The sequence below is a fragment of the Puma concolor genome, chromosome B1, assembly GCF_028749965.1.
Source record: "Puma concolor isolate L17-30 chromosome B1, mPumCon1.1.hap2, whole genome shotgun sequence".
Lineage (NCBI taxonomy): Eukaryota > Metazoa > Chordata > Mammalia > Carnivora > Felidae > Puma > Puma concolor.
Window position 1 is genome coordinate 41,997,572 of NC_141670.1, and position 22,774 is coordinate 42,020,345.

The following is a 22,774-nucleotide window of genomic DNA, read 5'->3' on the forward strand; positions in this document are numbered from 1 at the left end:
TCAGAGAAAGAGGGAGACACAGAATCTGAAACAGGCTCCAGGCTCTGAGCTGTCAGCACAGACACTGACGCGGGGCTTGAACTCACAGTGAGATCATGACCTGAGCCGAAGTCAGACACTTAACCGACTGAGCCACCCAGGCACCCCTAACACTTTTATTTATTTTTGAGAGAGAGAGAGAGAGTGAGCTGGGGAGGGGCAGAAAGAGAGGGAGACACAGAATTTGAAGCAGGCTCCAGGTTCTGAGCTGTGAGCTGACAGCACAGAGCCTGATGCGGGTCTCTAACTCACGAGCCATGAGATGATGACCTAAGCCAAAGTTGGACACTGAACTGACTGATTAACACTTTCTCTGGCCATTCTTTCTGGCAGCTCTCATCAATGTCAAGGTCATCCGGCCAGTCCTGTCCTTGATGGCAGAGCTCTTACATGGCTTTTACGTATGAATGGAGCAAAAAAGGAAGGGTTTCACCACCACTATGAAACTGGTTTATCTGCCCTGGAATGACTCTTCTCTCTTCCGCCCATCTGTAGCCCAAATAATATTCCATGCCTTTCATTTTACCTGGATGACAGTGCTCTTGCCTTCCTCCTCTAAAGTCCCTGGAAATTTCTCGTTGGAATTATTATGTACTTTACATGCATTATACACACACACACACACACACACACACACACACATATATATTTATTCATTTTTGTTTTGTTTTGTGTTGTTAATTTAGCTTGTTGTAGTTATAAGTTTTCTGTTTTCACTAAGTAATAATTCTTTTCAGAGTAGGGACCAGATCTTTATAAAATCTATAGTATGTGTTCATAGTAGTTACTAGCTATCATTTAAATAAATTTATGAATGAGGCACCTGGGTGGCTCAGTCAGTGAAGCGTCCGACTTTAGTTCAGGCCATGATCTCACAGTTTGTGGGTTCGAGCCCCACATGGGGCTCGGGGCTGACAGCTCAGAGCCTGGAGCCTGCTTCCAATTCTGTGTCTCCCTCTCTCTCTGCCCCTCCCTTGGTCACACTCTGTCTCTGTCTCTCTGTCTCTTTCTCAAAAATAAATAAAGGTTAAAAAATTTATAAATACATTTATGAATACATTTATAAGTGAACAAATGAATGAATGACTGAAATACAAGAAGGCTGAACACACCTTAGTTTTTGGGTGCTTCTTTGTGATGTCATGATACTAGAGGCAGGAAGAAATGCCAGAGACTCCTCTGAGCCCCAGGCATATACAATTACAACCTTGTCGATGAGGTTTCAGCTCTGCTCTCCCTCTAGGGTTTATTTTACTGAGGGATTTGTCACGCCATTAACCCCAACTCTTTTCTGAAGATGAATGTTACCCCTGTCGACCAGGGTCCTCACAATCTCTGGTATAGTTATTGAGCACAATTCCGTGTTTACTCAAATCCTATCTCTAAGTAGCCAGTAGTAAGGTGCTGATTAACAACCCTTACCGTACATGGCAATAGCACTTAATAACTTCCACATGCTCCTGAACTTCATGTTATATTGTTTCAGCCACTAATTTTCAAAATCCCCGAGACAAGACCTCTCCTCTGAAACATGTGCTTTGGAGCTGTTCCTTTCTGCGTACTCTTCTAGAAAAACTTACATGTGGTTTAATTCAACAGCAGGACTGAAGGGGAGACATGTTCATAATTTTTCTCCCTCTTTTCCTCCTTTGAGTCCTGTTTCTGCCAAAGCTCTTGGCCAGGATCCAGAAATGGCACATTCAATAATACCCAATGTGTTTGGGTAATATTTCATAATTACATTGTTGTTGGGAAAATTGTTGCCTTGAGAATAATTCCTTTGCGTAAACAGAAAGTCTGAGGCCCATGTGCCCTTCACATTCCCCCTACTAGGGGGAGAGTGAGGTGAGAAGAAAGGAGAAGAAAGAGAAGAGAAGAAAGGAAGAAAAAGAGGAAGGAGAAGGAGAGAGAGGAATATAAAATTCGTCTGTTTGGCTTTAGTAAGGGGATGCATTAGAGGAAAATTTATGAAATGGTGAAGGAAGAATATTAACAGCTTTTAGGAACCCTGCCAATTCTAGGCTTGGAACTTATTTTCTCCAGAAGGTAAATAGAAAAGCACCTCCAAGTTTCTAGACGATGGAAGGGTAAATGTTGCCTTGGGCTAGAAACTTAGGAGATGGCCCAGTCCCCTGCTGCCCCACATTCCTGAGTGATTTCCCAACAATCACTGTTCCAACATGGCTCCCTCCCTCAGACTGCCACTTTTTCCAGACCTAGCATCTTACCTGGAAGTTGGGCTCTGAGACTCAAAGAGGATGGACAATTGGGAGGCCCCAAGGAAAGGCTTCTGATGGGTGAAGAGAAGGAAGACTGATGTTAATGGCAGGTTAAATTGGGAAGGCCAATTAAATTATGGTTTCTTAGCTGTAGCCCCAAGAAGCAAGTCCACATAGGACAGGACTGTTTCTGAAGCAGCTGCTCCCCAGGTTGGGTAGAAAACACCATAGATAGTGTTCAATTAGGCTTCAGTCTCCATACCTGATTATAAGGAGCTTCATTGCACTTGAGCAACTAATGCATTTAGAAGGGGCTCATGCAGAACCCCACCCCCACCCCACCTCTAATTGGCTTTCATTCTAGACCTAAGTTCTTGGTGTGAGGTGCCAGAGTACATACAGCTCAGTCCCCAGGACAATGTCATTACTCAAAAGAAGAGACATCTATTTGGGGCAATCACCAGACTAATGATCCACAGGGACCATTGCAGAGTCTGGCAAAGAAGACAGCACCATAGCACATGGGCGTGCAGCATCAGAGGTCATTGGCCGGTTATTTGTGAGCTCTGACTTAACATTGGTGACAGCAGCTTATGCACTCATCTTCCTGACGTTTCCAAACAATTTGGACTAGATCATTAGAGTGGTTTCAGCCAAGAGGAGCTTTTAGTTACAGTCTGAGATGTCATTGAAACAAGTAAAACTTATAGTTTAAAGAACTATATCCCAAACCACCATTTTCAGATGCTCATCTTCCAAACAACAACAGCAGCAGCAACAGCAATAACAACAACAGCAGCAGCAATATCAACAGCAACAACAAAAGTCAAACCCCAAAGCAAAAAGCCATCACATACAATGCAGCACCTCATCACATCCTCTGAAGATCTCTGCTCTCTCTCCAGCCCCCACCCAGTTGGACTGTAAGTACCAGAGGGATAGGAATTCTTGCCAGTTTTGCTCTTCATTGAATTCTTAGCACTTAGTATAGAAGCTGGAATCGAAGAGTCCCTCAAAAACTTCTTGATGAATGAGTCAGTTAATGCATTAAAAATAATTAATTAGAGAAGAAACTAAGTCAGCAAGAAAATACACAAAAACCAACAGAAGAATAAGATCTTGAAAGAGAATTTCCATCTCCATTTAAAGAACAGTGCTTGACCAGGTTGAGCATGCATTCTGCTCTGCTCGTGTGTAACTTGCCATTGAATCTATGTATGGGTGGGGGTAGTCTGTTTTCCCCTCAACTCTGGAAATATTCTTAAACTTTAATATCATTTACATTCACTGATATTAGCTGTTTCAGATGACTACTGGGACAACAGGTGTTAGATGATCCTCAGTCACCTAGCCCTAACCTGTGGTGCACAGAGGAAATGATTCATATTCATTTTAATAAAGCTTTTATATTTGTGGAGGCCCTTACAGATATAAATTCAAAAGAATTTTCTCTCTGGAAGTGTACTGTTGGGCCAGAGCTATGGGTCAAATGCTCCTGCCACCATTTTCTGAATTCTCAATTTCCATCATTTCTGCTCATGATGGTCTTGGGTTTTCCTGTGGGAGAAGAGAGAAGCTGACAATCCCACCTGAGGCCTGGAGCTTCACTAAGAAAAGCCAGTGGGCAGATTTTGATTAATACATTTTATAAAGCATAGGACCAGAGCTTTTAGCAACTCCTTGCATCCAGCCAGAAGCAAATTCACTAAAACATGCTTGCTGTCTGAGATTCTGCCTCATTTTTAACATGAAGTGCATTTCTTTCTGTCTCCCTCCCTAATTCCCTGTTGTCTTCCCCAACATCAGAAGCCAATAGGTTGGGCTGGTAAAGGAGACTTTAGACCATGTTACAGCAACAGGCTGCTGAGCTGGGTAAAATGCCAACAGGACTTGATTTACAGGAACCTGGGGGGCCCCCGATAGAGCAAATCCACTCCCCCTAATTGACCTGGCTGGAATTTCTGCCACAGAGATTACAAAACTGGGAGCAATTAGGTAGAGATATTAATAGGTTCTGTCATATGAAGTATTTGTAACAAAGCCTTCAGTCGAATTCCAAAGTGAAATTTTTTACTCCTGAAGCCAAAGAAGCCTTTGTTCTGGGGTTGACATCATGAAACTATTTTTAGAGTCCAAGTCTTCTCTGGAGGGGGCACCAATGGTTGGCTGTCCTTCCTTCTTGCCTCCAGGTCCCTGTGTTAACACCCCTCCTCCCAGATCCTTTTCTCCCCCAAGCTGGGCACATGGCCCAGATGTGACTGGGAAGGATGAAGGCTTCTGGAGGGTCAGCCCCCATGGGCTGCTGTCCCTGGATGGCTCCAGACAGATGGGGAAAGGATCACCACAAGACTCAGCCCAAATAGACAAATTGTCTGAAGCTCCTGGAAACTGGGGTTCGGAGTTTTGAGAGAGTGGAGGAACTCATTTATATTCTCCTGTCAAGCTGAAATGGGGGACTTTTGGTTTCACATCAACAAATAGTTCCTATAGCTTCCTTATGGATGCCTTCACTCTCTCTTTGTGTCGGACCTATTACAGGAGCAAAGATCAGAGTGAAAGAAGAGGACAGGACCCTTAAACATAACAGCGCCACTCTGTTATTTTGTGTTTGTGTACTTCTTTGTATTTTTCATATCGATTTTATCCATCTTGTTTCATGTGATTGTCCAACTACTCTGTGTGGGACTTGGTACTCTAGAGATGGGGAAACTGAGGATTGGAGAAGAAAAATTGTTTTCCAAAGTTGGTTGAAGGAGATAACAACCCAGGTTTCTCAGTTCCTATTTCAGGGTTTTCCAAGCATGCTGAGCACGCTGGCCCAGCTGGAGAAAAGCTTTCCAGGAAGAGACAATCCAAGGGAGAAGTGTTCTCTTTTGGCCTGGCCTGACCCACCACAGAGATGGCTGGGGTGGGTGACATCCTTCAAGCATGTTGGCTCTCTCCCATCCTGTCAGACTACTGGGCTGGGCAGGTCTCTTCCCATTTCTTCTTTCCTGGTGAAACTCCTGTGCTAAGTCTAAATCTCACAGAGCCCTGGGGAGTTCGTCTACATTGTCCAGGGCAGTCAGCCCCTGACACCTGAGGGCCATACAGACTTATGGGTCCAGGGCTGCTCCCTGTCTGCCTACACAGTGCTTTTGTGTGAATTAGGAAAAGGCACCTCCTCCCAGCAAAGGCATTCTCCCAGGGCTTGGGAGAAGGGCCCTGACTGCATCCAGCCTTCCCTGCTTCTTTGGGTCAGTGACTTTGTAATGAACATGAGGAGAATAGAGCTGAGACCCCAGGCTTCCTTCTCTCCCCAAATTATAGGCACAAGGAGGCCAGGAAATCACTGCTGGGGCAGGAGTAGGCAGTTTCCTTATACAGTGCATGGCTGTACAGCCTGACTGAGGAATTCATTCCTTGTTGTTTCCCAGCCTAGGGGAGGCTTCTGAAAGAATGAGTGGTATTTCCCACCTCCTTTGAGGACAGTCAGGACTCTGTGCTCTGGAGAGCTAGACTTCTCTTGCCCCAAGGGAGAAACAAGCATGGGCTTGTGCAGGGGAGGAGTTGGCTTATCCCAGAGTGGGATCTCTCAGGTTGAAGGGAGGGGTTGCCTAAACCAAGAAAAGATGCCTAGAGTGGAAGAAGGAGAGGTGTTTGGGATCCTTGGGAGTGAAGACCCGTGCTCTGCCTGTACACAGTGGCAGGCGGTGGCAGGACCTTGGACAGAATGAATGTGGAGATGTCTGGGGTGAACAAGAAGTTCATGTACTTCAGAACTATGAAGGGTTCCTGGGGCTTCTTTCTTGGCTTGGGGGAGGGGGACTGGAGCAGTCTTGGAAGGGACCGCACTGGCTTGGACTCTGAGCATCAACCTGATGACCAGCAAGTACTGAAGGCAGGAAGTACTTCCTGTTTCTTGGATCATATAAATCCTGGTTTTTGTTTTTTTAATGACCCAAAAGGATTTGAAGCTAAGCTGATTTAGGAGGCTGAGTCAGATGTAAGTTCATTTAGAGAAATAAAGAAATGAGTAGTTGCTGTACCCAAGATTTGTGGAGTAAATTCGTATTGTTTACAAGCCCCAAGAGAAGCTTGCTTTCCCTTCAATCAGCCCCTAACCTCTTCCAACCAAGACTCATATATGTAGGACAGCCTCTTACCTTCATTGCACCTTCCCCAGCATAACACAGAAGGACTGTCCTTTTGAAAAGTATTTTTTTTTTCAAAGCAGCCATGTTTTTAAATTTTTAATCTGATTTCACATGTGAAATATTTGTGTGGCTATGAGAGAGCTCACAGAGGGATTTGCTTTTATTCCTTAGGTCCATCCAGCTTCTGGGAAAAATGGTGGTACTTCTGGTCACCCAAGACACAGATATCATGTCACAGGCTTCTCCAGAGTTTTGAGAAGTGCTAGACTAATGGGAAGATTATAGTACTTGATTAGAGTGGAGAATGGGACTTACCTCACTCTCAAAGTCAGAGGGGGCAGAGCCTGGGAAGGCAGCCCCTCTGGAAAGAATGCCTATAAATGTCCCGCATTATCTGCAAGTCTCTCTCATCATGCCACAGTCCATCTGGGCCGTTTTCCAAGACTTCTGTCTAACCTCACACCTTGACTAGGGGATAGGGGTTTCTGCCTCTCTTTTTCTTGAGTAGTAGAGGAAGCTATAGATGGCCTCTATTCTCATCAGATCTTAGATTTTAAATGGGAGGCGTTGTAAGGGAAGCAATTATTTTTTCTGCAGAGGTGAAGGCTGCATCATATCCAAAGAAAAGAGTTACTACCCCTGACCACCTCCTTCTCCTGCTAAACATGAACCTAATTCTGAGGGTGGTTTTAAATCTGAAATAGACAGAAGTATTTCCAGTTCAATGTTCTGGTGTAAGCTCGTTCAAATATTTGTCCTTGGCCTAAACAAAGCTCAAACCAGGGTAACTTCAGGCTCACTTCAAATGTCATTAATATTTATTTTGAGCCTCTAAGACAAAAAAATGGAAGACACCCTTGGACATTCTGTACTGTCTTAGCACCACCAATCTCTCCCTTACTCACTTATCTGGAAAACATGAATGGACTCGACCAAACTGTGCAGAGCAAAGATTTATCACTTCTACCTCTACAGAGCTTCAGAGCTACTGGGTCTGTTTAATCCCCTCTCCACCCAAAGGCAACATTTCTGAGCTGTCCACATGGACTTCCGTGTGGTTCCTGACCTGTTCTGCTCCTCTAGGATTGACTGTTTTCTTCATCCACACCCTGGAGATTGATGTCCAGAGTTCTTCACTCTCTTCCCTCCATCTGTTAAACAGAGGCTGTTACTCTTTCATTAGGCCTGGCTGATGGAAGGTCCTTTCTCTTTTCTTTACCCTAAAGGTCACTCTTGAGTACCAATGGGTCCAGAGTTTTCTTGATTTCTAGGGCCACTTAGCCAGCTGGCTGCACTTTCTTCCTTTGTTGCCATTGCTCGCGGGCTCAGGGAGTTTGTTAGCCACCGTCCCCAGAGCATTAGCTCCAGCCAAACCTCTGCTCTCTTTCAGTTTTCTCCTTCGCTCCCTCCCCCCTTTCCTTTAGCACTGCACACTTTGTTCTTTCTTTCTTCCCTCCAGGCAAAGTTCTTGTGCTTCTCTGGACAATGACAGTAATCATAAGCAACCGGGGCTCCAGAATGAAGAAGAGGGGTAACGGCTTAAGAGGCAATGGAAGCATGCTACAGAAGTGCCGTCAAGGGCGTTATTAGCACCGGGCTGACTGTGCTTGCTGAATGAGGCTGGACAACGCTAAATTGTGCACAGAGTTCATCGATTAGCACAGAGAAATCCTAACAAAAAGCTGGATGTGGATGTGGATCTTGCCATGGTTGTGTTCACATGAAGTATTAAAGTGTTGAAATTTCCCTCTACACCGAAGAAGCAATGGGGGAGACTGCTGAAAATCCAACCTGTGTGAGTTTTGCCTCAATCTCTTTCAACTTTCAAAAGATGGGATAGATCATGTGGGAATGGTTGCACTGGCTTTAATTCTCTCTACCAGGGCTGAACACTATCTTGTGGGAACTGTGGGAGAAATGAAAGGAAGAGGATGTTGGGCATTGCCAGATAAAAGCCTCAGCTGCTGGGGTGTCTGGGTGAATCAGTTGGTTAAGCATCTGACTCTTGACTTTGGCTCAGGTCATGATCAAATGGTTGGTGAGTTTCAGCCTAGCATCGGGCTCTGAATCCCGATTCAGTGCAGAGCCTGCTTGGGATTCTCTCTCTCTCCCTGGCTCTGCCCTTCCCTTGCTGGTGCACAGTTTATGCACGGTGTGCAGTGAGTTTATGTGCCTTAAGAAGGTCAAAGAGCTGAGAAGTTAGTGGTTAAGTGGGACCAGAACCCGACTCTACTATTGTTAGTATAATCTTCCTTTTTCTACTCTACTTATGAGAGCACAGAGCTAGTTTTAGTTACCATGTCTTTTCCACTAAAGAGAATAATCTTCATCCTGGAAATGGTAGAATAAATATTGACTAGAAGAAAGTAAGGCCAAAGATAGGGAATATAGAATTTCACTTTAGATCAATGTTTTAAAAATATTTATTTATTTATTTATTTATTTATTTATTTATTTATATTTGTTTTGAGAGAGCATGGGGAGGGGCAGAGAGAGAGGGAGAGAGAGAATCCCAAGCAGGCTCCATGTTGTCAGCACAGAGCCTGATGGGGGACTGAATCTCACCAACTGAAATCAAAAGTTGGACACCTAATGGACTGAGCCACCCAGGTGCTCCCACTTCAGAGCAATTTAAGACTAAATTGTTGGGAGTTTTGCAAGAGTTCCAGATCAATCTCCCACCAGGGTACAGAAAACATGACCCTTCCTGACAGCTGCAGCTTCAGGAAGGTTCTTTCTTCTTTTTCAAGCCATTGGTATATTTTTATATAGGACCAGGTCATTCAAACGAACAGCTAAGTTGAGGGAACCGTGTGTGGCTCAAGGTCATCCATATCCACAATGACAAACCTGGAGCACAAGACCTGCCTTCTGTGTGGCCTGGAGGAAGACCCTGCTTCCCAAAGCATGCCCTTTGTCCACGAACATGACACAATACCAGAATCTACTTTAAGTGATTATTCCTGAGATTTTCAAGGATTTCCTGTCTTCCAGAACTCTCTCTCTCTTCTTAAGTGTTTCAGGCAATACACATGCAGAGAAAAATTGGTGAGAGGAGATCCAGAAGGATAGGCCACCAGATAAACTTCACCCACTTCCAGTGTGCTTAGCCCAGCCCTGTGTCAGGCATCCTGCTTTTTGTGAAGCCTGATATTAACACAAACAGACTAGACAGGGCCAGACTTGCAGCAATGATGGCCAGCCCATCTGTATTGGGTCCCTGTCCCTCACCAAGGATGTGCCTAACAAAACCCATCATCCATCCTACACACTTCACATATTCCAAACTCTGAATCACCACAAACTGAGATGGTCATTATATTAGTCAGGAATCTCCAGAAAAACAGAACCAATAGGATGTGTGTGTGTGTGTGTGTGTGTGTGTGTATGTGTGTCTATAGACAGAGAGAGAGAGGGACTTATTTTAGTAAATTGGCCTACATGTCCTAAGATCTATAGGGTGAATCTATAAGCTGGACGCCCAGAAGAGTTGACAATGTGATTCCAGTCTGAGTCCAGATGCCTGACAACCAGGAGAGCTGATGGTGTAGTTCCAGTCCGAGACCTGGCTCAAGACCCAGGAAAAATTGATGTTTCAGTTTCTGATGGCAAGAAAAAAGCTGATTTCCCAGTTTGAAGGCTCTCAGGCAGAAGGAATTCTCTCTTATTCCGGAGAGGAACAGCAACTTTGTTCTATTCAGGTCTTCAGCGGATTGGATGAGGCCTCCACATCAGAGAAGGCAATCTGTTTTACTCTATCTGCCAATTTAAATGCTAATCTCACTGAAAAACACCCTCCCACTAAGAATAATGTTTGACTAAGTATGTGGGCATCAGATGGCCAAGTCAAGTTGATGTAAAATTAACCATCACAGTCTCTATTGCAATGCCACTCTATTGGAAGGGTAGGAGTGAATGGCATGTGGTGTAGCAGAGGTGAATGTGGCAAAGTTAATACTTTTTGAGCAAAAACATACAACATAAATTAGGATTTCAAGTCAAGAGACTCAGAGAACTAGAACTAGAACTGGAACTAGAACTAAAACTCTGGATTTTAAAACATATATGAACTAAGCTCCTTAGTATTGCTCTTTGTCCCAACACACACACACACACACACACACACACACACAATTCTGCCACAACTAACTGATTTGCAAATCCATGAAAATATGATTGCTGTTTGAAGTCACTGAATTTTGCCAGGCACTATTTTTGTGGCAATGGGTAACTTTTACAATTACATAAATAATAAGTGAATTCTAAGTGTGATATGTGTCATGAAGGAGAAATATGAGGAAATATGAAAATATTTAAGAGAACAACCTGACCTCATCTGGAGGATTGAGGAAGGTTTTTCTGAGGAAAGAACATTTAAGCTGACACCCAAAGCCTGAGTAGAAATTAAATAAAGTGATGTTGGACTGAATGGAAGAACATTCCAGGCAAGGAAACAGCAAGCATAAGGTCTTGAGGTTGGAAATGGTTAGAACACTTGAAGAACTGAAGGAAGGTCAATGTGGCTGGAATGTGGAGAAAGAGATGGAAGCTAAGAGTTAGGGGATGAAGATGCAGTTGATGATGAAATGGTTGGCAGTGCTCAACCATGAAGTGCTTGGGAGCAATGTCAAGCATTTTCTTCTTTTCTTTTCTTTTCTTTTCTTTTCTACTACTAATAATTGGGATTTTGTAAGTAGTTTTTTTTTTTAATTTTTTTTAACCTTTATTTATTTTTGAGACAGAGAGAGACAGAGCATGAATGGGGGAGGAGCAGAGAGAGAGGGAGACACAGAATCAGAAGCAGGCTCCAGGCTCCGAGCCATCAGCCCAGAGCCTGATGCGGGGCTCAAACCCATGGACCGCGAGATCGTGACCTGAGCTGAAGTCGGACACTTAACCGACTGAGCCACCCAGGCGCCCCGTAAGTAGTTTTAAATTAGGGAATGACACGATCAGATTTGTACTTATGCAACAATTTTCAACATAGTATGAAAGATGGACAGAAGTAGGGAAAGAGTGGTGTTGGAAGGGGTGCCTGGGTGGCTCAGTTGGTTAAACATCTGACTTCAGCTTAGGTCATGATCTCGCAGTCTGTGAGTTTGAGCCCCACGTCAGGCTCTGTGCTGATAGCTCAGAGCCCGGAGTCTGCTTTGGATTCTGTGTCTCCCTCTCTTGTTGCCCCTCCCCACCTCTCTGTCTCTCTCTCTCTCAAAAATAAAATAAATATTAAAAAAAAGAGTGGTGTTGGGAGAGCAGATAGGAGACTCTTTTATCAGTTCCAGGAAAAGATATGTGACCTAGATGGTAGTCCCAATGGTGGAGATGGAGAAGAATATTTAGGAGATAAAGATAACAGGATTTGGCAATTGGTGAGATAAAGGCTGGGGAAGAGGCAGTGTCAAAAGCATCATCCAGGCTTCTGGAACAGATCATTGAGTAATTGGTAGATCCAATTATTGGTATGGAGTAAATTGGAGGAAGGGATATCTGAGGGAAAATTATGGGTTCTATTTTTATGGCTTTGGCAAGTGATAGCCCCTGAGCTTCAGGTTTTTATCTGTAAAATGGAAATAATATCTTTGCTTGAGAAGATCAAATGAAATGATGCGTAGAAAGGAACTTTGCAAATTGGAATGCACAGCTCAAAGCAGGATCTTCTTGTTGTAGCAGAGATAAAAGGGATGGGAGAAACAGAAGGTTGATAAGCTGAAAGAGTAAAAGGACAGGTTGACCTGGAACTAAATTCATCTAGTCCTTTTGGAAAAAAAAAACAGTGAAAGGGAAAAGAACCGAACTTTGAGACCTCATCCGAGATGTTCTTTTGTAACCAGCTGCAGACCCTAGGTCCCTGGTGGCCCTGCCGTTTGTAATTGCTACAGGCTGGGAGCAGAGAACAGTTCCCACTCCTGACTACCACCATTAGGACACACTGTCCCCATTAGTACAAATCTGGACAAGTCTTCTGTGCACCATGGAAAATCCTTGAGGTTAGACCCTGCTGGTGAAAATCTGCAGTGGGGTGGGCACGGGAGCCAAGAGACTGATGAAACCCTGCTGTTTAGGATTATACAACTTTAACCTGCTTAAAGTATAACAGTATGGGCTGCTTGCTGTGCTCCACAAACCACAGAGTTTCTTGTGAGGCCAATCAATGATAATTTTTATTTATTTAAAAACATTCATTGACCTACCCTTGCCATATTCTGCCCAATTTTAGCAAATGAAATTACTGTTCATGTAGTTCCTGAGGCCAAAAACATAGGGGTCCTTAATTTCTCATTCTTTTGCCCCCCACCTCCCATACATCATTAAGAACAACCAAGTCTATCTCTAAGACATACCCTAAATGCCCCCGTCTCCCCATACCCACTGCCATGACTCAAAATATTTTCATCTATCAGAACTACAGGAGATATTGTCCCCCAATCAATTTTCAAATAGCAGCTCACACTATTTTTAAAAATATGAGTAGTCTACTTCACTCATCTGCTTAGAAGTCCCCACTAAATCTAGAATAAAATCCAAATTCCTTGCTATGGCCCACAAGACCCTGTTCACCCCTCCCTTTTTTTTTTTAATTTGAGAGAAAGAGAGAGAGAGAGAGAGAGAGAGAGAGAGAGAGAGAATGCATGGAAGGGGCAGAGAGGGAGGAAGAGAAAGAATCTCAAGCAGGCTCCACGTTCAGTGCAGGCCAGACTTGGGCCTCAATCTCAGGACCATGAGATAGGACCTGAGCCAGTATCAAGAGTCAGATGCTTAAGCTGACTGTCACCCAGGCTCCCCTTACCTCTCTGACCTCAGGTCACGTCACATGATGATACTGAAAATTTTCACTTTCTGGTTCTCATACACCTATCCAATTAGAATGGACAATTGGCCAATCAGAACAGATGTTAATCAAAAAACAAGCACCTGGGCAGTAGAACCTACTGGCTGAGTATTAGGCCTGCTCATGCTATTGAGTCTGCCTCATCATGTCTGCCTCCATGTTACTCAAACACAGAAGGTCATTATTGCCTTTGGGCTTTTGCAGGAGCTGTCAGGAGCTGTCCACTCTGGCTGGCAGTTTCCTCCTCCAGCTTCTCATAAGGCTTAAACTTCCCTGTCATTCAGGCCTCAGCCCCCAGTTTAAAAGGCCTTCACTAGTACTCCCCACCTCTTGCCAAAGTTCTTTCTTCACAGTGTCCTGTGATGAATTATGTGGAAGTTTCTTCTTTTTTTTTTTTTTTTTTTTAGTTTATTTATTTATTTTGAGAGAGAAAGAGAGAGAAGTAGAAAGAGAGAGAGAGAGAGAGAGAGAGAATTTCAGGCAGGCTCTGCACTGTCAGTGCAGAGTCCAACATGGGGCTCAGTCTCACAAACTGAGAAATCATGACCTGAGACGAAATCAAGAGCCAAATGCTTAACCGACTGACCTATCCAGGTGCCCCTGGTAGTTTCATTTTTACTCACTTGAAGTGAGTACTGCCTGTCACTCTCTCACAGATGGTAAACCCAGAAGTAGAGGGTGTTTGGTGCCATCAATGTATCTCAGGGCTCCAAACAGTGCCTGGCACAGAGCAGGCACTCAACAAACACTGGGTGAGCGATGAGTTCCTAGAAGTGAAGCAGTATGCTCAGCTTGTGGTGTGGAAAGGAAGGCAGGAGCCATCAAGGGGCATCATGGGCTACTGACAGAGTAGATCACAATTCCACTATCAAAAGAGTAGAGCACGGAGTGGTGGACAGTGTGGGCTGACTGTGAAACCCCTCTCAGGATTCTCATTCTGAATACAGGGTGATAGCAAGGAGAAGTAAATGTGAAATTCCAACTCAGTGGCCTTGTTAAAATAAGGACAGCAGACCTGGGTCTGCAGGCAGAAGAGCATCAAAAGGAGCTGCTTGAGATCGAGTTTCACCCTAGGGGCTGTGAGAGTAGATGTTCAGTGGGCTCACTTGGAAAAGTCAATTCCATCCTCTGACAAAAGGGTGATTTTAGCTTTGCCCTTAAGAAGTTTTCATAGCGATTCCAGCGTGAGAAAAAAGGGAGTTTCCCCACACCACCAAGCAATTCTTTTTGCTTCTACAAAAGTTGAATTCCACAATTCAACTCAATTCTGACACTATCTACCTGGACATAGTGTCAGATCCCACAGGTTCAACGTTCAGTCCTACAAAATTTCCCCCCTTCAACTCCACTTCAGATGCCAATCCCAAGTCCAAGTTGTCACCTGTGCTCTGACCAACTGGCTATTGACCAGAGGTTCTAATGACCTCCACCGGTTTGATTAATTTGCTAGAGTGGCTCACAGAACTCAGAGAAGAAATATTCTAGTTACTAGACTACCAGTCATTTTAATAGGAAAATCAGATGGAAGAGATACATAGGGCAAGGTATGGGGAAAGGGCAGAGAACTTCCACGCCCTCTCTGGGTGTGCTACACTCCCCAGATCTCCACAAGTTCACAAACTCATATGCTCTCCAAACCCAGATCTTTGGGTTTTTATGGAGACTTCTTTACAGGGGCATGATTGATTAAATCATTGGCCATTGATGCTAGGTTCAACTTCCAGCCTGTCTCCCCTCCCAGGAGGTCAAGGGGTGGGACTGAAAGAGGCAACCCTCCAATCACATGGTTGGTTCCCCAGCAATCAGCTCCAACCTAAGGGAACCTGGGGACAGTCCAAAAGTCACTGCATTAACATAACAAAAGACACTTTATGGCCTTCAGCACTTAGGAAATTTGGGTGTTAGGAGCTCTGTGCCTGTATCAGAAGGAAGACCAAATATATAATTATTGTTATAAATCACACTATCGCAGTCCTGGAAGAGGATTTATAGCACTAAGTCACCTAATCATATTGATTCTTTTAACAGTTCCTTAGATGGCGACTCAATCTTTACTCTTCCTCTTCCCAGTCCATCTCATACATGGATTCCAGAAGCTCTTCCAGGAACAGCTACTTTTATTACATTACCGCTCAACTTGCAAGTCCCAACAAATGTGAGCTCAGGTCTAAACATCCCATCCTGGTAATGATGTTCCAGTCCGATTGGGTGGGAAGGGCACTGGGCTTTGGGTCAGACACACTGACTTTGCATCACAGCCTACCATGTTCCCCTGGTTGGGACCCTGAATAAGCTGTCACCTGTGGAAATCTCTCTGTCCTTATTTGATAAAAGGGTAATGAAGACCGAATCCCTAAATCACAGAGCCCTTCTACCTGAAACAGCTCCCAGTGTCTGCAGAGTGAAAGAGAATCAGCACGATCAGACTGAGCTTCTTGAAAGCAGGAATTGAAGATCATATTTTCTGTTCTTTCACAGAACCTCACGATGTACTGTGCAAGGAATTCATGTTCAGTGAACCTTACTGATTGGATACATACTCCCTCAACCTCTAATATTTCTTACCTAATGCTGAGCAGTGTTTGCACCACACCTGTCAGAATGGTCCTGATGCTGAGGTGGTCCTGAATCCAGAGGGAGAATTGCTGTGAGGATCTCTCCAAAGGGCCAGGACACCACCAGCAGATCTGGGAAAGGGCCGAGTGTGCCCCAAAGGGCATGGGTAGTGTGTCTGGGGAGGAGGATGGCAAGGGAAAGTGCTGAGGACAGGGGCTCATGGGGGTGGGGGAGGAGGCTGGGGGCTCTGAATACCTTGTGAAATAAAGAAAAAGGAGGTGGATCTTTGGAAAACTTCTGAAGATCTCCAGGAATGCAGAGGGACATCCAAATAGCTTCCAAGAGCAAGTGAAAACAGCACTAAATATGGGATAAGACAGCTTCGGTGCCTGTCCTGATCCTTTCTGAGAGAGGGTATTCATAGCACTGCCCCAAAGGTCCTGTCCACTGTTTCCTGGTTTCTGTTGGAGTGTCTGAGGGGGCCAGTGTGTCCCCCAGAGATGCAGAGAGATGGATGGGGTTGAGGATGGGGAGTGGCTGGTTACATAGAACCTGCCTGTGAGAGAGAAGATTCCAGGCCTGCTCAGAGCTTCTCAGAACAACAGCTCTGTCCTTGTACAAAAATTATTTTTGAGCAGAAAAGCCTTTGACAAGTGCCAGTCTCTAGTTCAAGTTCTGTCAGAAGGAAGGTTTAAGGCTTTAGTCAGGATGTACTAAATTTCAGACAAGTAGCACGGGTTCCAGACTGGATCACAGTAGAATCCTTGACCAAACTGCCACCACCTGCCACACAGGGATTCTGGAAGGTTTCAAATTTTTGATTCCTTAAAAAAGAAGCATGGCCCCAAGGGGAGCACAGAGCATAAGCCATTTGCCAGCAAACTTGTGGAGAACAAGTGTGGGGTCCAAGTTGGTCACTGCAGATTCCACTGATGGGGGCACAAGAGGGACCAAATGCTCTCCCCAGCATCTTGGGGTGCTCTGCCCCCCTTGTGAGTCTACCCCTGTGGGGTCCCTCCCTAACACCCTCCCAGATCTAGAGTGTGACTTTAAACAGCCAGGCTCCTCTGCACAGCTTCCAACCAGGGATCCTTCTCAAGGATCTCAAAATCTCAAGAGGTTTTGAGCCTCTTGAGCTTAGCAAGAATTTTATTCTCAGTAGGACACCACATTTACCCCTCAGCCTCCACATTCGCATCCATGTCTAGAAGGAAATTACTTCTTAGGCCAGAGGGAGGGTAAACACTGAAAAAACTGACACATCTTCCATAATTCCATAAAATAACACCAGCTAAATGTGGCATGTTAGCCTGATATTCGAGTGCAAGGGTCTAATCCTTCCAGTGGCTCTGGAAATATGTCTGTTCTGTGCACATCAGCATGATGTTTCTCTGAAGGAAGACTGGCCAGGGGGAGAGGATAATGTTATTCCAACTAGGTGGGGCAATCTGCACTTGGCAGTAGGTTAATTTTGTCTTCTCCTCATGACCCGCATTGTGTTAGAAGGGCAAAGAATCCCTGACTCTTTTCTTCCTAACCCCAGCCTGTCTCCTGCAGTTTGGTGTCTTCTTCAGGAAAAATGGCTGTGTTTCTGCAGACAAGTGATCTTGCTGTATGTGGAGAACTGCTCCATGTCACATGTGAGAGTTTTTCTTTAACCTACCAACAAGGTTTTGAGTGAAGTGATATCCTCCCCATTCTACAGATTAGGAGCTGAAGGCTCCTAATAAACCACTCTGATGTGGTTTATCTGTGTGCCCAAGACTGCCAGGCTAGGGGACCACAGGCCACGTCTGTGAACCACAATGCTCCCCTTCACCCTGTGAGACTGCGGCTCTGAAGCAGTCCCTTGAGAGTAAAATACCTCTGCACCATGGTTCGTACGTGAAGAAAGGAGGGTGGTACTTTCATGTCACCTTTGCAGGCCAATAAAGCTACTTAGATGGTTAAGTCAAGAGGAAAAACAGGGAAGAACAATCAAAACAATCCAAGGAATGAGTGGCAGGGAGTCAGAGAATCTACTTCTGGGCACACAGTAGATGCTCTGCAAACATATGTCAATTGGACGGATGAGATTCTAAAGCAAAATGACCCAAGTCTAATTAGCTGATGAGTGGGATTAGACAGAAGAGAGAGTTTCCAGAATACCCAATTTAGGCACACTTTTGGAGGAATTACAAATTAAGGAAGTACTGCTCTTTCATAGGTAGTAAATTTAGAGAGCTCAAGAGTCAGCATGGATTCAAAACACCAATCTCTGCAGAGAAAAAAAAAGACATTTGAGCATAATGAATCCATAAAAAACAGCCAGGGGCAACATCTCCTGCCTTGGAGGCCAAGGTCAAGTAGAAGAACCAGATCATCCCCAAAATACCCCTGGGCTGAGTGAGCAGTGCGCTAAATCTTGTGTTCTCAATCCACTGTTAACTTCAGAAAGTTTTCATCTCCTCCCTCCTTAGCTCTTTGGCACATTCTTACTCTGTGTTTTGGTTTCAGGGAGTTAGCAGTTTGATAAACTATAGGAAATCTGCATGAATTTTGCATCCAATTTATAGAGCTCTGACTCTAACAGGGCCTAAGTAATCCATGATGAGGCTGCTAAATTGGCCATGTAATCCATTTGGGAATGACGAGTCCTGGCTTTTGAAAGTGTCTATGTGTCTGTGTGTATTTTCCTTTTCAGTGTTTCTGTGCTTGTACTGGGAGAAGGGATGGGGGTCATGATTTTGATGCCTTGCTCTCTTGTGTCCAAGATGTTAGCTTTCTTCCCAGTATAGTCCATCAAGAGAGAAGGACCTTTTTTCTGGGGCCTGGCAACCACTGTTTCTTGCAGGTTTCTCTAGCTTCTGGCTCTTTGCCTAGGACCTTGGGTCTGGCCCCAAAGGCAGGGCAGGACTTGTCAGTGACACCAGGCCCTGAATCTGACCCCACACCCTGCTGGGAAGAATTGCAACCTTTCCCTGACTGCTCCACAGATGTTGGGATTGACTAGAAGTCTGTGGTGAGGACTGGGGGCCCACTGGGAGCATGCCTGCTCTCTCCCACTCTATGAGGCAACTCTGATTAATTTCCTCATGCAGCTCTGCGGCAAAAGCTGGCAGGTTGTGGGGTAGACTCTTTCCCCATTTGGAGTGCAGGTTCTTTTTGCCTTTTCAAGGGATCTGGACTAATTTCCTGGGCTTCCTGCTTTTGCTGAGGCCGAGGGAAGGATTTGAAGCTGACCACTGCCACACACATACCACCATAGTCCTCTGCCTCCAGACATGGCCTCCCCATGCATGTCTTTCAGCTCATCTTCAAGGCCCCATTCAGCATTCTCTGTTCAACCAACCAGGAGAGGATTCTCCTTTCCCTCCAAAGTTCCATAGCACATACTGCCTTTGACATTCATTTGACACATGTTATATCTTGGCAGTCAGGAGCCCAATGGTAAACAGGTGGCACGTTGAAATAGGGTAATTTGAGGGATATTTAATACAGGGTCTCTTACAAAGGTGTGGGAATAAAGTAGGGAAGGGATGAGAGATAACGTAGAACCCCAGAACTGGCATCAGGGGATGCCTTAACCATCCTGAAGCTTGAAGGAACAAGGGCAGGAAACAGTATCAGAACCAGCTTGTGGGAAGCTGGTAGAGGGAGGCAGCCAGTCGGTGGTGACCCCACAGGGAGGGAGATAAGAGAGTAAATTTCCTGATCTTACTTTTTCCCCCTGTGTCTGCCATTGGTGAACCCAACAGGAAGTCAGAGGATGGGAGCTTGCTGTTGTGGTTCATATAGTTCATTCTCCAGGGGCTTAGAGCAGGGTGGAGATGAGTGGAAACTGGATCTAAAGGCAAAAGCAGAAGATATCCAAAATCGTGTGTGCATGAAACCATGTGCACTGCATTTTAGGGGAGACCTCAGAGATTTTTGGAGACCTGTCTTACACAGCGTGATTGGCTTCTCTGTACTGCCCCATATTGTCAAAGGTCTTGTTTTGTGCATTTAGCTCAACTCCTCCCCAGCGATGACACTAAGTTCTGATTGGCTCTGTTGGTTGAAACACAAGCAATTTGAGGACTGAAAGAGTCCTGGGTTGTTTTAGACTGAAAGCTTCTTCACTCACAACCTGAGCTTGCTCAAAAGCAAGTCCCTAACTGTGACCCTGAGCAGCTGTCAAGTTTGTGGGTCTCAGTTTCCTTGATGCTAAAATAAAAAGATTTGTTTAGATTAGGGGTTAGCAAATTATGGCCTGGGGCCAAATCCAACCCCCCCCCCCCACCACCACCCTGTTTTTGTAAATAGAGTTTCCTTGGAACACAGCCACACTCAATTTTTTGATATATTGTCTACAGCTGCTTTCCAATGACAGCAGCAAAACCGAGAAGTCCCGCTAGAGACCGTACTGCCCACAAAACCAAAACATTTACTATCTGGCCTTTTACAGGAAATACTTGCCAACCTCTGGTGAGATGATTACAAAGGTCCTTCCCTGTTGCAGGGACCTGAGATCAGGCATTATGCCTTACACAGCTTTGCATTTCATGGCCTACACAGTGCTAGGGAGAGAGTCTGTGAATGCCCCTCCATCGACCTTAGTGATAAAGAGGCTGCCTGCAGCCCGGACCTTCCCCCTATCCATGTTCTGCTCGTGGTGCTGTGTCTGAAGAAACACAGCTAGCAGCCTGGCTGGCAGGTTGGACATGCTGCTCAGTCATCAGCCCCCTGAGCAAGTATGTTTGAGGAGGGGTGGGAGCTGGGAGTAATTAACCCAGCTACCTGGCTTCCAGTGGGTCCAATCTAGGGTGTTCTAGTGAGATGAGAAACTGCCCCACCTTCATGGGCTTTCTTCCTATCACTGTCTCACCTCCCCATGCCCTCCCAGTTTCCTGATGTCCCTTCCATTCCATCCCTTCTGGAATCAACTACTTGCACTTAAATCCTTGTCTCAGAGGCTGGTTTGGGGGAAAACTCAAACGAAGACATGCTATGTGGTTAACACACAACATGTTGTCCTTGCCAGCAGTCTTGAGCGTTGCATTACTTATCATATTCTGGACAGCAAACGAGATTGTTGGAAGTTTTAGCTAATGTTAAAATAAAAAAATTTACAACTGAGAGAGTGGTGTATGGTTCTAGGAGACAAGGCTGCACTCTGTGAACTTGGAAAGCTTGTGGACCTTAGTTCCTGTTTCTTTAAAATGAGAGGGTCAGATTGCACCAATTGTTTAATTGTTCCAAGATGCTATGAAATTGGATCAAAAGTTGTCTTGCTAATCTTATGGCAGTAAATAAAAGTAGATATAGTCACAATCTTAATTGCCAAGGTGTTTTGTGATAACAGATTGTTTTTTTTTTTGGTTTTTTTTTTTTTTTTTTTTTTTTTTGGCTTTTCCTAATAAGATGGAGGAGGGTAGGGAAGTAGCTGATAGGAAAGACAAAAACTCAGAATTAACTAGTAACCTTTACCTCTTTCTCAGGCAAACCCTTTGTGCCACCGTTATCACCCATCCCTGAATTCATCTCTCCATCCTTATGAGTAGCCACTTTAAAAAATTATGGTTAGTATATAGCTAAAAATAATGGGTCCAATCCTACTGGTTTGGCTTGTGAAAACAGGAAAATTTAGGGAAGTCTGCCCAAAAAGACTTAAAAAAACTTCTTGGTAATCTGGGACATGACTTCCCTTTTTATAAATTGTACCCTTTACCCCAAAACTCAAAGATTTGAAGGAAACTGGTTCATTTAGTAGTAAAAATGATCAAATGTAAATATTTATTAAGCACTTGCTATGTGGCAGACGTTGTGCTAAGAACAAGGAATATAATGGTAAGAAAAAGGCAATTACTCGGCAGAGGGAACACTCACAGAGTGAATAATCTCTCAGATCAATGTAACATTGCAACCCTGTGATAGACGCTGTGAAGAAAAAGTACAGGTAGGTATGAAACATGTGGTGGGAGCCTGAAATCGCTTGGGTAAGTGGGTGGTGCTGGGGGTAAGTTGGTGGAGGAGAGTTAGGTGTGCACGAACCCAAGAACAGAAAGTCGAGCAAGGGAACTAAAACCCAGGCCACCCAGGCACAGAGGTCAAGGAAAAGAGCTCAGGAGACTGAGCTGGAGAGGGTGAGGCACAGAAAATATCACCATTTATTCATTCACTGAGTCAGTAAACATTTATCAGACTCTTACTGTGGTGGGCATTTGACCACACTCTGCAGCTACAGCACTAAGTGCGGTGGGCTGTTGTCCTGCAGAAGCTTAAATTCTAGCAAAAAAGGCAGACCACGAACAGGCAAATGAACAAATGTATGATATAATTCAGGCAGAGGTAAGTGCTCTGAAGAAACAGAAAACGAAGGAATGGCAAAAGGGAGCCTGGGGTGAGGTGGGTGCGGGGAATATTTCAGACAGTGAACTTGGGACCATCGAGTGGAGACCACAGGGAAGACCTGACTTCTGTGGAGCCTTGTGATTCTATGAAGGATCTGGACATCCCCCAAGAGCAGTGCTGGCCTCTCTATCTGCTTTTTAAGCCAAGAGGAGCAAAGAGCAAGAATCCCTTACTCATTCTGGCCAACAGAAAATATTGGGGGAGAGCATGATCATAAATCTTTTGATTTTAAGCATTTTTATGCATTTATTTTCAGTCCTAGAAAATGTAGAACCTTTGTGAGAGGGGAAAATCCCAAAGAACAGGTTATGGATCCAAATTTGAGGGAGACAGATAGAGAGATTGGGAAAGAGAGAGAGAGAGCGAAAGGGAGAAGGGTTTCTGCGCTTTGGCTTTGGACTGGCTTGGAGGGAGAGGTGGACTAAAGCTGTTCTCGAGCTGGGGCTGAACAGACAATCAATGGGGAGATGAAGTGGGTGTGGCTGAGGCGCCTGACAAGCTGGGCTACTTGTCCGCCTGAGAGATTTTCACAAGTAAAATGTTGTCGACACTAGAGGAAGAGAGGATTCACATATGCCTTAATTTGAGTCTGTTTGCTACCAACTTGATGTTATGTGGTGATG

General features: G+C 44.7%; 1 long non-coding RNA gene across 1 annotated transcript in view; it reads left to right on the forward strand.

Moving 5' to 3' along the window:
* The window catches only part of LOC147581599 (uncharacterized), a 54,240-nt gene extending 32,131 nt beyond the window's left edge, over positions 1 to 22,109 (forward strand). The window contains exons 2-3 of the long non-coding RNA XR_015250072.1: positions 7,854 to 8,189; positions 15,252 to 22,109. This is a non-coding gene — a long non-coding RNA (uncharacterized LOC147581599). The remainder of the gene's footprint in view (positions 1 to 7,853; positions 8,190 to 15,251) is intronic.
* The last annotated feature ends 665 nt before the right edge of the window (positions 22,110 to 22,774 follow it).